Raw genomic sequence first — 13,963 nt, 5'->3', positions numbered from 1 at the left:
CTTCCTTAATGGCATTCAGCAGAAATGCCATTCTTAGATCAAGGGTACACCTGGCTAAAAATTTTCCTGACTAAAAATTATCCAGGGTTGAGAGAAGATCTGATTATAACTCAGTTTCTCTCATATGCTAAGAAAATATTCAAATATATAAGACCTTTAGAAGCTTGAGAAATGAAGCCATTATACATTTAACATTGCCTGATAATAAATAAAATATATGTAGTAAAATAAAGTTATCTATGTTTGAATGTTAATGATTAAACATTTGTAGAAAACTTGTCAATGTATGGTGTGGTGTATGATTTTTCCTGCATTCATCTTTACGACACTCCTTCAACTATTTATTATGAATTCCATTTTAGAATCATTTTTATAGAATCCGTAACTTGTTCAAGGCCATTAGATAAAAATCCTTGACAGAAGTGTGTTTCTGATATTCAGTTTTATTGGTGTACATGAATAAAGATGAAGAATCAGCTCTGTTGGTTTCTGAAGATAATTACTTTAGTTTGCTAGTATAAGGGCTTATGTCTCCTTACTGTTGGTGCAGCCACATCCATACTTATTTAGAGGTAAGCACCATGGAGTTTAATGGCTTTAAGAATGATGCTTCAGTCCTGGAGATAAACTACATCATGAAACACATTAGCGAAGCAATTTTTCACTCACTCTGACCAAAAACTATTGATTTTAATAGATTAGGATTGGGGTCAGAGGACTGTGACACATGCATGCATAATAGTATAACTTCACTATTTAATGTAGACAATAATGGTCAGTTATCTGTTTTAAAATGGCAAATTTCTTAAATATTCCAGTGATTCATATACAACAAATAATATGTTAATAGTATCATTGTGGCCAGATGAATATATCCTCAGTGGTAAACATGAAAAATATGTTCATAATATGACACTATTTATAACATTTTTTATTTTTTTCATGACTTTTAAAATCTCTAATGCAAGCACCATGTTTTGGGCTATTCAATTTATTGAACATATTGATGCAAGGTGGAGATTTAAATATTAATTAAATTGAGGAGTTAATAGTTTGGATTATACTCCCATTTTTTTTTAAATGGTGAAATACTCTAATTAATTTAATAAGGTATTCAAATAAGTCCCCCCCCCCCCGAAAATGGCCTTCTGCTTCACAATTTGCAACCAGTGGGTTCTATATAAAATATTCAAACTGAATCAGATCACAAGGTCAAGAGCCACACACATATGTTGTGAAATATGCTTGGGGCACTTGTGGCTGAGGCAAGAGGCAAGTGGGTGGGCTCAAAGCATAAATATGATTGTCGAGAATCAAACTCAATTTCAAATATCTGTGCACCTTTTTAATATTTTGTGTATCAAAGTCTGTCAAAGTGCTGATTATTGTGTTGCGGGGTAGTTCTTACAGACAAATTAAAGGATAAATTTCATGATACATAATGCTCATCAGCTATTCCCTTTACTAGCAAAAGCAAAAGAATTGGACATATAAAAAGAAGACCTGTTTTATTTGGTAATAAAGTCTAAAACTATTAAATATTTCCCAAGCTCTAGATTTAATCAAACTTTAAACTTTTCTATTGTTTTCAAAAATGATAGAAATAAATTAAAGTTCAGACTTAGAGTTCATTGTAAAATTGGACTTTAAAATTGTAAAGTTGTAAAATTAACTTATTTAAAATTGGACTTCAGCTAATCTAAACAAATGCAAATTAATCATATTCAGCTAATCATATTCAGCTAATCTAAACAAATGCAAATTAGGGCAGCAATCCTACAGAACCTTACTGTAGTTGGAAGTAAGTTCTATTGACATTTGGAAGATGAGAGTCTTTCATGTTATAATATTGTACATCAAAATGATGGGTAGCTAGGCTGTATCAATTGATTCCCATTGCCTATATTAGCAGGAAAGGTACCCAATGAAGTAAAAATATCTAGTTCTTATAAGCTTTCTTTCAATGTAAATAAGGAGAGATATTCAGACACTTAGCAGAAATAACCATACATGCAGAAAAAGCATACACATGAATTGCATACTGATGATTCCGAATCATAGGCAGTCAGAAATGATTCAAAATAGCTTTATCAACAAAGTTGAGCAAGACAATGTCAAATAACACATAGCCAAACAATTGCAATTTGATGGGAGTATATTTCATAAATTGTGGTAATCATTTCTCAAACCAAGGAAGTTTGGTATAGGTAGTAAATTTAAAAAAGTATTTTTTGCAATTTTATGTTCTGTTCCTCCCATAATCTCCATTGCTCAAAAACTATCAACTGATCAAATACCCCTTTTTCTCTCATTTAAAATAAACAGTGTTACAAGTATTTTGACTGATCAAAGTCTTCTATTGTCCTTGATTGCTTTGTTAAAGTAATATATATATATGAATAAATGCAGATTAATCAATTAAAGTCCCAGTCTATTGCATGAAAACATACTCAGGAAATATTTTGTTCCATGGCTATTGAGTGTTTAAACACTGTTTTCCACCATGGTTATTTAAACTCTGTTTTGTTAACTGTCATAATGGTCCTTTTTATTCAGAACATTTACCTATATATTATAGGCTTATTAATTACAATGGCTAGGTGTGTACATCATGTGAAAATGAAACCAAAGAAACCATGTTATGCCTGAGCCTGATGCCAAGTCACTTCAGGGAAATGAAGTTTCGTTTTGTCTGTAGTCACAGCCAGCCCTCCTCCTTCATTCAATCAAGGAAAGATTTTATTTTACCCTGCAAAGCTTTTCCCTGTACATTGGGGGTGCTGCGTCTGCCATGGATTATGTTGGACCTTGGGTAAGGTGTAATTGGGTGATGATATATTACGTTGCTGATTGCAGGTATTAATAAGCTAGGGACGGCGAGCAGAATAGGGCTTCTGAAGTCCTTTCTAACCCGTTAAAAATAGCATCATTCTGGATCGCATGACGGAAAAAAGGAAGCTAAAAGTTTAGCATTGGCAACCTCCTGTACCACTGCCCAACTGCATACCCCATGGGAGGATTATTATTATTATGTCTTTGAAGCCTTTGGCTGAAACTGGCTCATTTTCAGTTTTGTGTTTTTATTGTTCCCATCTCACCCCACGCCAAATTAGGTTCTGGTTTTAGAAAGTTTGGTTTAAGATCTAAAACAGACAGACTGAGAGACAGACAGACAGACATAAATATACATTTACATTATGTACATTCTTATATACATTATATACTTTCTTATATACATTCTTAACAAAATTATATTCAGTTCGAAATCATTAAAAGCAAAGATGCTTTGAGTTTGGGGTTTTTTTTTTTGGGGGGGGGGATAATTTTACTTTGCCATCCAGTATGAAGATATCATAAAATACTTATAAATACATTGTAACCCTTATTTGTTAGATGGTTTATTTACTGACCCTGGTACTGATCTAAAATTATATCCACTAAAGATGATCCAGCTGATATTTACTGGAATATAAGCATCCAGTGATTTACACATGTTTAGAGCAATTGTTGGAGAGCAGCCACATCTTTTCAAAGACAGCCATAATAGCCATTTCAATCCAAGCTATTTCATATTGGCCAGTTTTCAGTATCAATATTTGAAAGGGTCTGAATGGTTGAATTAACGTGGACATTTCAAAAATAATGATGAGCCTGAAGTATCAAAGGGAAACTGTTCATTGACAATAACTTAATTTCACTGTGTTGGTTTTTAATCCTTTACCCATCGAAAACCAACAAATAATTATGTTTTGCATCGCTTTTCCTCAGCTGCTTCGCATTCAGTTTTCTTCCGGGGATAATTCTGATGTGACATTTTTACTGGGTCAAATCAGGTCATTTTAAACACAGTCACTGATGGCCTCAGAATCAAAATAAACTGAGATGGTACTTCATTCTTTTAGAAGAAAGTTGTACAGGTAGTCCTCAACTTACAACAATTAATTTGAACAGTTTGTTTGGTGACCTTCAAAGTCACAATGACCCTGAAAAAAGTGACTTATGACCATTTTTCACACTTATGACCTTTGCAGGTCATGTGATCAAAATTCAGAGGCTTAACAGCCGAATCATATTTATGATGGTTGCAGTGTCTGGGGGGGTCTTACAATCAACTTTTGCGATCTTCTGATAAGTAAAGTCAATGGGGAAGCCAGATTTGTTTAACAACCATGTTATTAACTTAACAAATCCAGCAATTCACTTAACAACAGTGGTGAGAATGGTCACACAATGGGGCAAAACATAACATTTTTTTTTCATTTAGCAATTAGAAATGCTGGTCTCAATTGTGGTTGTAAGTTGAGGACAATCTATCCTTCTCTTAATAGGTGAAGTTGGCAATTAACCCATGTCAAAATATTATGGAAGGGGAGACCTAGATATCAAATAACCTCGTGTCCTCACCAATCCCCAAGTTGGTCCTGTCAGAGAATGAACTGTCTCTGGTACTTTTCCAATATCAAAATACCCTTTTGGGCTCCATATTTAAATTCTAGGCAGGTATGCCTTCATAAATTCTGAATGGTGGCCAAGAAAAAAACCACCGGAAAAGGATTCACTCTCCAAAGTGTAAAACATTTTACTCACATCTTCATGATCAGGGACAGAACAGATTTTCTGAACAAATATTTGATTAAATGCTGTTCAATATTTTGAGCACCGAAACAGGTTTATATTCCTTGCTCTAACTTGACCTGTGGAAGGGATGCTTTTTAACTTGCAGTCATCATTTATGAAGTAGTTATTTCTACTGGGAAAGAGAAAGCATTATTACAGAATAAAGAGCAGTTACGGAATGTTAATACTGGAGTAAGTTAGCATTGGAGGGATGTTATTTTATAATTACTTGGTGCCCTCCTGTGACTCTTCCTGATTCAGTCAGATTTGGCAACAGTTATTCATGTCTTGGTTTTATTTTTCCTTGACTACTGCAGTATGCACAATATTCCCAGGGAGGCTTAGAGCAGACAATTGTTATTATGCTATTATGGATGGCTTTTAAGATTAAACTTACAAAAAGAACAATGGGCAGGGTACATGTATCACCCCACTGCTCTGCTGCCCCACCTTTGCCAGTCCTTCCTTTTTCCTCTTTTCAATATTATTAGAACATTTCACATCAGAAAATACCCATTTTCAGTTAAGTGATGGCACGGGGAATTTTTCAACCTTGAAGGTCAGATCCCATTCTTTCATTTGGAGAGGGAATTCAAATTTTGCTCTGATCCTTAGATTGCCATTGCAAGAACTGTAGAATTAACAGATTTTAGAGTTGGAAGGGATCTTGTAGGTCATTTAGTCCAACCCTCTGCCCAAGCGGGAGACCCTACATCATTTCGGACAGATAGGAGTCCAGACTCTTCTTGAAAGTCTCAAGTGATGGCGCTCCCACAACTTCAGTGATGAAGCTCCTACAACTTCTCGAGGCAAACTGTTCCATTGGTTGATTGTTCTCACTGTCAGAAAGTTTCTCCTTATTTCCAGGTTAAATCTCTCCTTGTTCAGTTTCCATCCATTATTCCTTGTCTGGCCTACAGGTGCTTTAGAAAATAGCTTGACTCCTTCCTCTCTGTGGCAACCCCTCAAATATTGGAACACTGCTGTCATGTCTCCCCTGGTCCTTCTCTTCACTTGCAACCTAAATTTCTCAGCATAGTTGGAAAAACGTTAAGTGTGTGTTGAATATGCAGTTCTGTAAACTTAATACAGGTAGACTTCAACTTAAGACCACAATTGAGCCTAAGATTTCCACTGCTAAGCAAGACATTCATTAAGTGAGTTTGGCCCCATTTTACAATCTTTCTTGCTACAGTTGTTAAAGGAACCACTGCAATTGTTAAAGACAGTAATATAGTTGTTAAATGACTCTGGTTTCCTCATTGTGAGGAACTGACTGCTTGTCAGAAGATCACAAAAGGTGATCACATGACCTTGGGACACTGCAACTGTCATAAATACATGCCAGTTGCCAAATGTACAAATTTTGATCCTGTGACCATGGGGATGATGCAATGGTCTCAGTTGTGAAAAATCACCATAAGTCATGTTGTTGTAATTTCAAATGGTCAGTGAATGAATGATTGTAAGATAAGGATGATGTTCTGACCTAGGCTTCCTTAGAAAGCATAAAATACAATCTTAGTCCCGGCAAAACCTCTTTTATTTCCACGGCTGTGAATTCACAGCCTGCAAGACTTCACAAAAAAGTCTTTCAGGGGAATGTTTATAAACACCCACCTTATCACACTTGGAATGCTGCCAGAGAACTAAATGCCAAATGCAGGGCAAGGCCAAACTCAACACAGAATCAAACAGAACTTTTTAAAGCTTGTATCGACCAGACAAACTAATTGCTTCCTGCAAAAGTTCACATCCTGTTCACTCCTCTTTTATGTCCTATGGGAGGGGCCAATCATCTTTGAGATGTGGCCTTACTCCTGATTCGATCCTGCTTTCTCAATTGTTCTTGTCTCCTGGTAGCCCTGTGCATGCGCAGTCTGGGAACTGGTTCCAGAAACTCCACCGCCTCACTGCTGTCTGAGTCTGAGACCGCCAGCCTGCCTTGGCCCCATCTCTGCCTCTGATGCAGAGCCCTCATCCGAGCCTTCCTCAGCCTCCAAGACTGGCCCAGGTTCCTTCCCAACCTCCTCACTACTGTCCGACTCTGCTGCCAGCTCCGGCAGCTGCCAGTGGGCCACAACAGATGACTAGAGGTAACACAAACAAATTTATAGATAGAAACCTTATGCACTTCTGTTTCCTTACCATTCCTGTCCTTTCTGAATAGCTATTGTTCATATGTGTTAGGCTGAGAGGTACAAGAGAATGGGATCTCTTCCCATTCTCTTTCAAATAATAAACTCCACCCTACTGACTTGCCCTTTTTATCCACCTGTACAAGTGTTAAGGTGAATTTAAAATATTTTTCTATTTAAACCAGTCTTTAATTGAAAGGGTAATTAGCCTATGTTCTATGGATGTGATGGGTCAACAGAGGGGAGAGGTGGTATGATGGCTTACCAGTGATGTAATAATTTCCAGGGAAGAAGGGAACATATTCCAAGGATGCAACAAAAGATGTCATAACCACAGCTGGATAGGCGACAGAGGAAGAGAGTTAGAACAGCCACTCCCTAGAATCTCCCAGGGTATAATTCACTAAAGTGAGAATAGTAAAGATTTACACTGGCAAGATTCTATCTATTTGGTATGAACAAATAAAGAGCCGAATTTTGACTGGATTATTCTATGTTGTTGTTGGTCTGGACCTGACAACTGATTTTTTTTTAAAGAAAAATCACTTATATTCTTATTATACAGCTACTATATCTTTCTATGTTCCATTACGCTTATCTCACTATCATTTATGCAAACAACTGCAAAAAGTGATAGTATAAAAATGACTGAATATTTTAAAGATTACTTTTAGAACAAGTAAATGATATTTTGAAGTTTCGCTATAGAGATGCTTGAATCTGAACATACTAACTAAGAACCTGGAAGCTGTGAAGGAAGATGCATTATTATTGCTTGCCAATGGATAAGGCAAGGATATCTGCAGAATAAATTTTAAAAAGTCAAGGCAGCAGCCATGCCCACACAATCAAAGCTCTTTAGTATTAGATTCTCTAATACTCCAAAATGTAGGAGTAAGTATGTAGCATGGGTTAGGGTTAAGGATCAGTAAAATGTTCCTTGTTTCTGTTGGAGAACATTTGCATTCATTTAGGATCCAGTTCATTATATTTTAAGAAATCAGCCCCTTTCCTAATATAAAAAACAAATGATACCAGTCCTTTTCTTATTTCCTAAATTAGCAGGTTCACTAGTCTGTCTTTTGGATCATTTACATTACCTGCACTTCATAATAATACAAAATATAGCTGCATTGCCTAATTTCTACATGATAAGGTAGCTATGCACAAGTACTGTAGATTGGGCCAGGCTAATTCAGGAAATAATGATAATTCAGTTTGTTTTTTAAATAGAAATGGAAAAATATGAAACAGTGGCAAAGACTGACCTATTTTAAAAGCTAATGTCACTCATGGACTATAACAGGTATGGTGAATAATTAGAGGACATCAGAGTTGTGCTTCAAGAAAAATATTCAATACCGTAATGTCAGGATACATTAATGTATATATTGCTAGACCTACATGAAAAGGGACAATGCCCACTTTTACATCAGTACTGAGAAGTTGCAATTAATGTTATAAGAAATTATGGAGTTATGGAAAATTTACAAATCACATATTTCTAAAATCTTCAACAATCCTATTCAGCAAGTCCCTGGGTAAAGTACACCCCAGTTTAAGGACAACCAAAGCAGTGGTGGGATTCAACTTTTTTTTACCACCGGGTTCTGTGGGTGTGGCTTGGTGGGTGTGCTTTGCACACACATGCCAAATGCACACTTTGTGCGCATGCAGAGAGTTTACTACTGACCTTTTCTTGCAATCCTGCACTCTCCCTGTGTCTTCAACAGCTGATACACGGCAATCAGCTGAGCTTCAAAACCAGTAAATAAAGATCAATATAGAGCCAGGGTGGGTGGCAGGCCCAGCAGTCCGTTCACTCATAGATGATCCTTGGAGCTATCGGTTTGGCTGAAACCCCTGAACCAAAGTTAAGAAATGACCTTATTGTAGCAAAGTTCAGGTTAAATACACAAGGATTCAAGTTAGATAAGCAATGGTTCATGTTCATTACACTATGCTACTTGTATAATATTGTATAATGTATAGTGTTCTGACTAATATATACATTCAACTGATAGACAAAACCTTGGGAATGGAACTAGTTCTTAAACTGAAGACTTAAACTTTATTAATATCCCTGAGAATAAATCCAGTAGGGACTTAATTTTGAGAAGACATGTCAAGGATTTAAGTGTTTCAACTATAATTCTGTTTCAAGATATCTGAGACTAAACACCACTCATTTTAAAGGCACTTCTTAGCAGACATTTAAGGACTGTTTAAGAACTTTAATAGGTTTAGCGCTTGAGTCTCCAATCTTCATTATAGCAAATTCATTAATTTCTAGCAAGTTGCACCAAAGCAAAACCTGTAAATAGCTCTGAGTGAATTTGCAGGATGCCCTAAAAAGCCTTATAGATCTTTGATTTTAATCTAAAGAAAGTTAACACAGTCATATACTTTATTGAGACACAAGTTAATGTTAATTCCTTGTTTATTTCATTCATTTCAGAGGGACTAAAATCTTCAAAGAGATCTATGCACTTTTAATTGACGTACATGAAATGTTTTACCATATATTATATATTCAGCACAAAAGCTTTTGCAACGTATATATTATGCCATTATATACAACATATTTTGCTGCCATCTGGCAGTCAGCCATATTTTGGCAATCCAGACACAATATCCCTAAGGATGGAAAAGCCTTGGATCAAGATCATATGTTGAATAGAGAAGGAGTTAATTCTACTGCTTTTAGGAGCAGAGTAAGTAAAAACCTGGGAATCTTTTCTCCTTATACATGTCCTTATAAGAAAGAAATCTTGTTTCTTCCACAGCTGTTAAAAGCAGAGGAGTTCCTTGCAGAAAAATAGCTGGCAACCTTAATTTCCTGTTGAGTAATTAAAAAAAGATTTCAGTATTAGTTTTTCTACTGCTGAAGGAATTAAAGAGCTGCATAACATGTGAATAAGTAAGGCATACAGTGATTAAATTTCTGGTAGATTATGGATGGGAAAATAAAGACCATTTTCTAAGATTGACCTAAGCAGGTATGTTTCCCTTTCTCCTTTCCTGTTGATGTTTACAAAAATATAATTGCACAGTTAGAAAGTGAGAACAAATACGTCTTAAAACCAAATATATCCAAAAAGTATGCCCACAAGGCTTATTATATAGGATGAAAATAACAGTTACACTGGTTGTTGGAGAACAAATAACCTAAAGCAAGTTTTACAGTACATGAAAGGATAATCTATACATGTCTGCAAAAAAGATTGTGTCCCATTTTGACTATTACAGATACAGAACAGGATGGCTTAATTGCTTTAGGTTTTTTTTTGTTTTGTTTTGTTACAACAGTATGTAGCTGTATGATATGCTTTTCTCTTTATCGCCCACAGGAAACGTGCCACAGTTGAATCTTGCCTGCTAGCGAAGGTTGCGAGGAAACAGTGCATCCTTTGGTTTCAACCTCAAACTCTGGTCATGCTCTTTTTGAGAGATGAATATGTTCCCGTAAAGTTTACTCATTTTACTTTCTAAGTAAAAACTTTTAATTCATAACTGTCAGTGTCACAATCAACTCTTCTCCTATACTCGACATTTCTACAAATGGAAGTGACAACAGTATTTTGCGTTATGTAGTGATTCTATTCACTGTTTCGCCCACCCAACAGCCATGGTCTTTTTTAGGATTTTCCATTTTTTGACCTCATCCAATTTTTTTGTGTCTTTCTCCCCCAACAGCTACTTAATATCCTGTGGTCAATAAACACACTCAGTTATTCTGATTCAGATGATTCTAACTTCCATTGAAACTTGTATCTTTTTACCTAAATGATTTTTTTCTATTTTTGCATATCTATGAGTTTCAATTGCATTTGTAAAGTAGCACTCATGTCTACTATATATATATTTATTTTCCAATAAGATTCAATAAAAATAATAACATTTCAGTGTCCCTATCCAGAAATTTAGAGAGCCAGTCATGAAGTCTTCTATGCCATTCCAATTAAACTCTCCATTTTACTTCTCCCCATTAGTCATCATTATGTCCACATGGTACATAAAATTATCATTACGCTGATCTGGGCATTATTTCTTCCGTTTATTTCCTTCTTTCCCCTTCAGATATGTATATATAATTCTGCAAATTTTGCCAAGCCTGCAAGTATATATGAGGACGCACATTCAAATTGTAAATTCCTTATTGATATATAGGGTGATTCAAAAACAGAACCAAATAACATTTGTAAGTGAGTAAAATTATTTTAAATCTAAGTTAAACCCAACACACCCATACTACTATCTAGATTGCAATCCAGATGTTGTATTTTGCATGAAATGTATTTGCTTCTCTTTTGTTTTTGTTTTTTTCAACTAATGCAATTTTTATCAAAACACTTTTCTACATCAAACTGGAAATAAACTAATTTGCTTCACTGTTGGTGTTTAAAGAACTTAAATGCCTGAATTTATTGTCTGTGTAAGAAACCACAAGCACTAAAAAGGCTTTCAAATACATAAGGATCAAATACTGCACTTATTTATTTATTTTTTACATAAATTATTATGTACTGCAAGTGACATCTACTGGAGAAAACAGAACTTAAAGCCTACAGTCTGTACTGTTTGCTACTATAGTCTAGATTCAAGACCTTTAACAAGTATAATAAAAGACATAAAACACGCTTGGATTTATTCCCACAGAAATGTAAATATGCTGAGCACTCTTTAAAAAGCAAACTTGATTATGAAAATCATTCCTTTCATAATATAAGACATTCTTCCTGTTGGAGAAGAGACTATAGTTGTCATTCCAGAATTATTCTGGGTTTATAATACAAAGCCTTTACAAATGCACTTATATTAGCTGCGTGAATGCTCTTCAGATTCATTCTCGCTCTCATGCAATTATTAAGGCATCTTTTGAAGAACTGTATAAGATGAAAAGTGGTGAAATTTGCAAGGCATTGCTGAAAAGGCCAAAGTGAAATTTGTTTGAAAATGCAGGGTTTTTTTTATATATATATTCAGTGAACCCCTAACCAAGGAAGCTTAGAAATTAAACCACAATATGAAGGTGTTTAAGGACAAAAGAGCTGCACTTCATAAAGCAGTGAAAATAGTCAATCTTTCCTTACATTGAAGCAGAGAATCACAGAATTCTCTGCTATACAATATAAATCCTTCTATCTAGAAAGCTTTTAAAACTAAATATATGTTCCTCCTATTAACAATAGCTTAATATGTTCCTCCTATTACAGATAGCTGCTGTATAGTGCGAAGGAGAGACAATAGTTCAGGTGACACTGGAAAATGTTATTAGATAGTACCAGAAACCAGATTTAGGTTGCTATTATACAATTAAGTTTAATACTGCTTACTTAGTACATTCTCCAAGTAATATTTAATGTCACAAAATGGAGTGATGGTCAGTAATTTTGATCGCTTTCAAAGGGTTTACATAAATTTATTTGGAGGTAAGTCTATTAAGGGCTATTAGTGTGAAGGACTCAATGTTACCTTGAAGTTAGGGGAAAAATTCCTCCCAATAGCAATTTCCGAGGCAAGATTTTATTATTATTATTATTATTATTATTATTATTATTATTATTATTATTATTATTATTATTATCATCATCATCATCATTATACACAAAAATGACAGTATACACAGCAGATAGGATAACCATGCTGGGTTTCATATCACAAATCACCAGTCGAACACTTCCCAAGTGTTTAGAACTGTGTGATGTATTGCCGAATTATGCGAGTAGTTCCCAGTAAGGTGGCCTTCTGCAGCTGTCCAATAGTGATCTTGTCAGCACCAATTGTTTTTAAGTGCTTGCCTAGGTTTTTAGGCACAGTACCCAGTGTGCCGAGTATTATTATTATTATTATTATTATTATTATTATTATTATTATTATTATTATCTGAATGTCGAGTTGATTTCTTGGTGTGAACTATATCTTGGGGCTGACACCAATCTTGCAAGCTGATTATATTTACCTCCTCTCCCTTTATCATAATGTGAATTAGGGACATGTTTGAGAAGTTTTTCTGAATTCCTCCTTCTTTCCTTGTCATTTTAGTAACGGATCTCGTCTCTGTGTCAAGGCCACCCTCTTTACTCTCTACAATTGGTTTATTTTATTGGCTATCCATGACATTCTTAGGAAACTAAGTTCAAAAGCACCAATACTCTTACTATTTCTTCAAATTCCAAGCTTCACATCCATAAAGTCCTACAGGGAAAACCAATTTCTGCAGAGTTCTGATCTTTGTAGGTATAGACACATCCTGATTTCTGAAATCTTTTTCAAGGCCTTCTTTGTTACTCTACCAGATGTTAGCCTGTAGCACATTTCTTGACTGGTGGTTTTTTTCAATTTTCATAGTTGATCCTAAAAGTTGTCAGCCCCATTGGGTAGACCTTACCCCCACCCCAAAATCAACTCCATAGGAATACTATAACTATGCTTTATTCGGATATGTAGTCACAACAGCATTTTATGATCTATGACCTTAATCAAGATTTGATTGATTGCAAATTTGATTGTACTTAACCTCCCCTCTTATAAACCAGGGAATCAGGGAGGCATTTGTCTAAGCTTCTTTCCAAATGAGGAATGGAACCCATTTCTTGGTTCTGTTGAATGTTTAATTGTGGCTTTATATTTTTTCTGGTTGTTATTAGTGTTATAATTAATTTTAAAATCATTTTAATATTGTTAACCACTTAGAGTCATGTATTTGAGATGGGTGGCCACGTAAGACTAACTTGCAAGCCAATATACTGTTACCTACACCCTACTGGCTAAGGGGTATTTACAGTTAGACACATCAAGATATTTTTTTTCTGAGTTTTATGTAACATTGCTGAGAATTGTTTGATAGTTATGTATGTGAATATCAAAAGGTACTTGCGATTCATTTTACATTTTTATATTTAAATACGTTAAATTCATTTTAATTTTTTCCATATTTATAATCACAATCGCTCAGCTTTGTAAAGTAGATTTTACATGCAAACTATTCCAGGTTCAATGTGCAGTATCTCTAGAGCGAGAGGATTAAACCCTGAGAAGTTCCTGCCTATCGATATAGGCAACACTGAACTAGGTGGACTGATAGCTTAGTTGAGAATATGTGAGATTCGTATATTTTTTTATACTTTATGTTCATGTGTATTCAGAAATTAGCTCCCATATTATTATAGAAGTCTTTGAAAAATCTGTAATTGTCAAAAGAAACA

Source organism: Pseudonaja textilis, chromosome 1 (assembly GCF_049901715.1).
Source record: "Pseudonaja textilis isolate UNSWEBS1 chromosome 1, rPseTex1.2, whole genome shotgun sequence".
NCBI classification, from domain to species: Eukaryota; Metazoa; Chordata; class Lepidosauria; order Squamata; family Elapidae; genus Pseudonaja; species Pseudonaja textilis.
The sequence above is the reverse complement of the archived record's forward strand: the minus strand, read 5'-3'. Positions refer to the sequence as shown.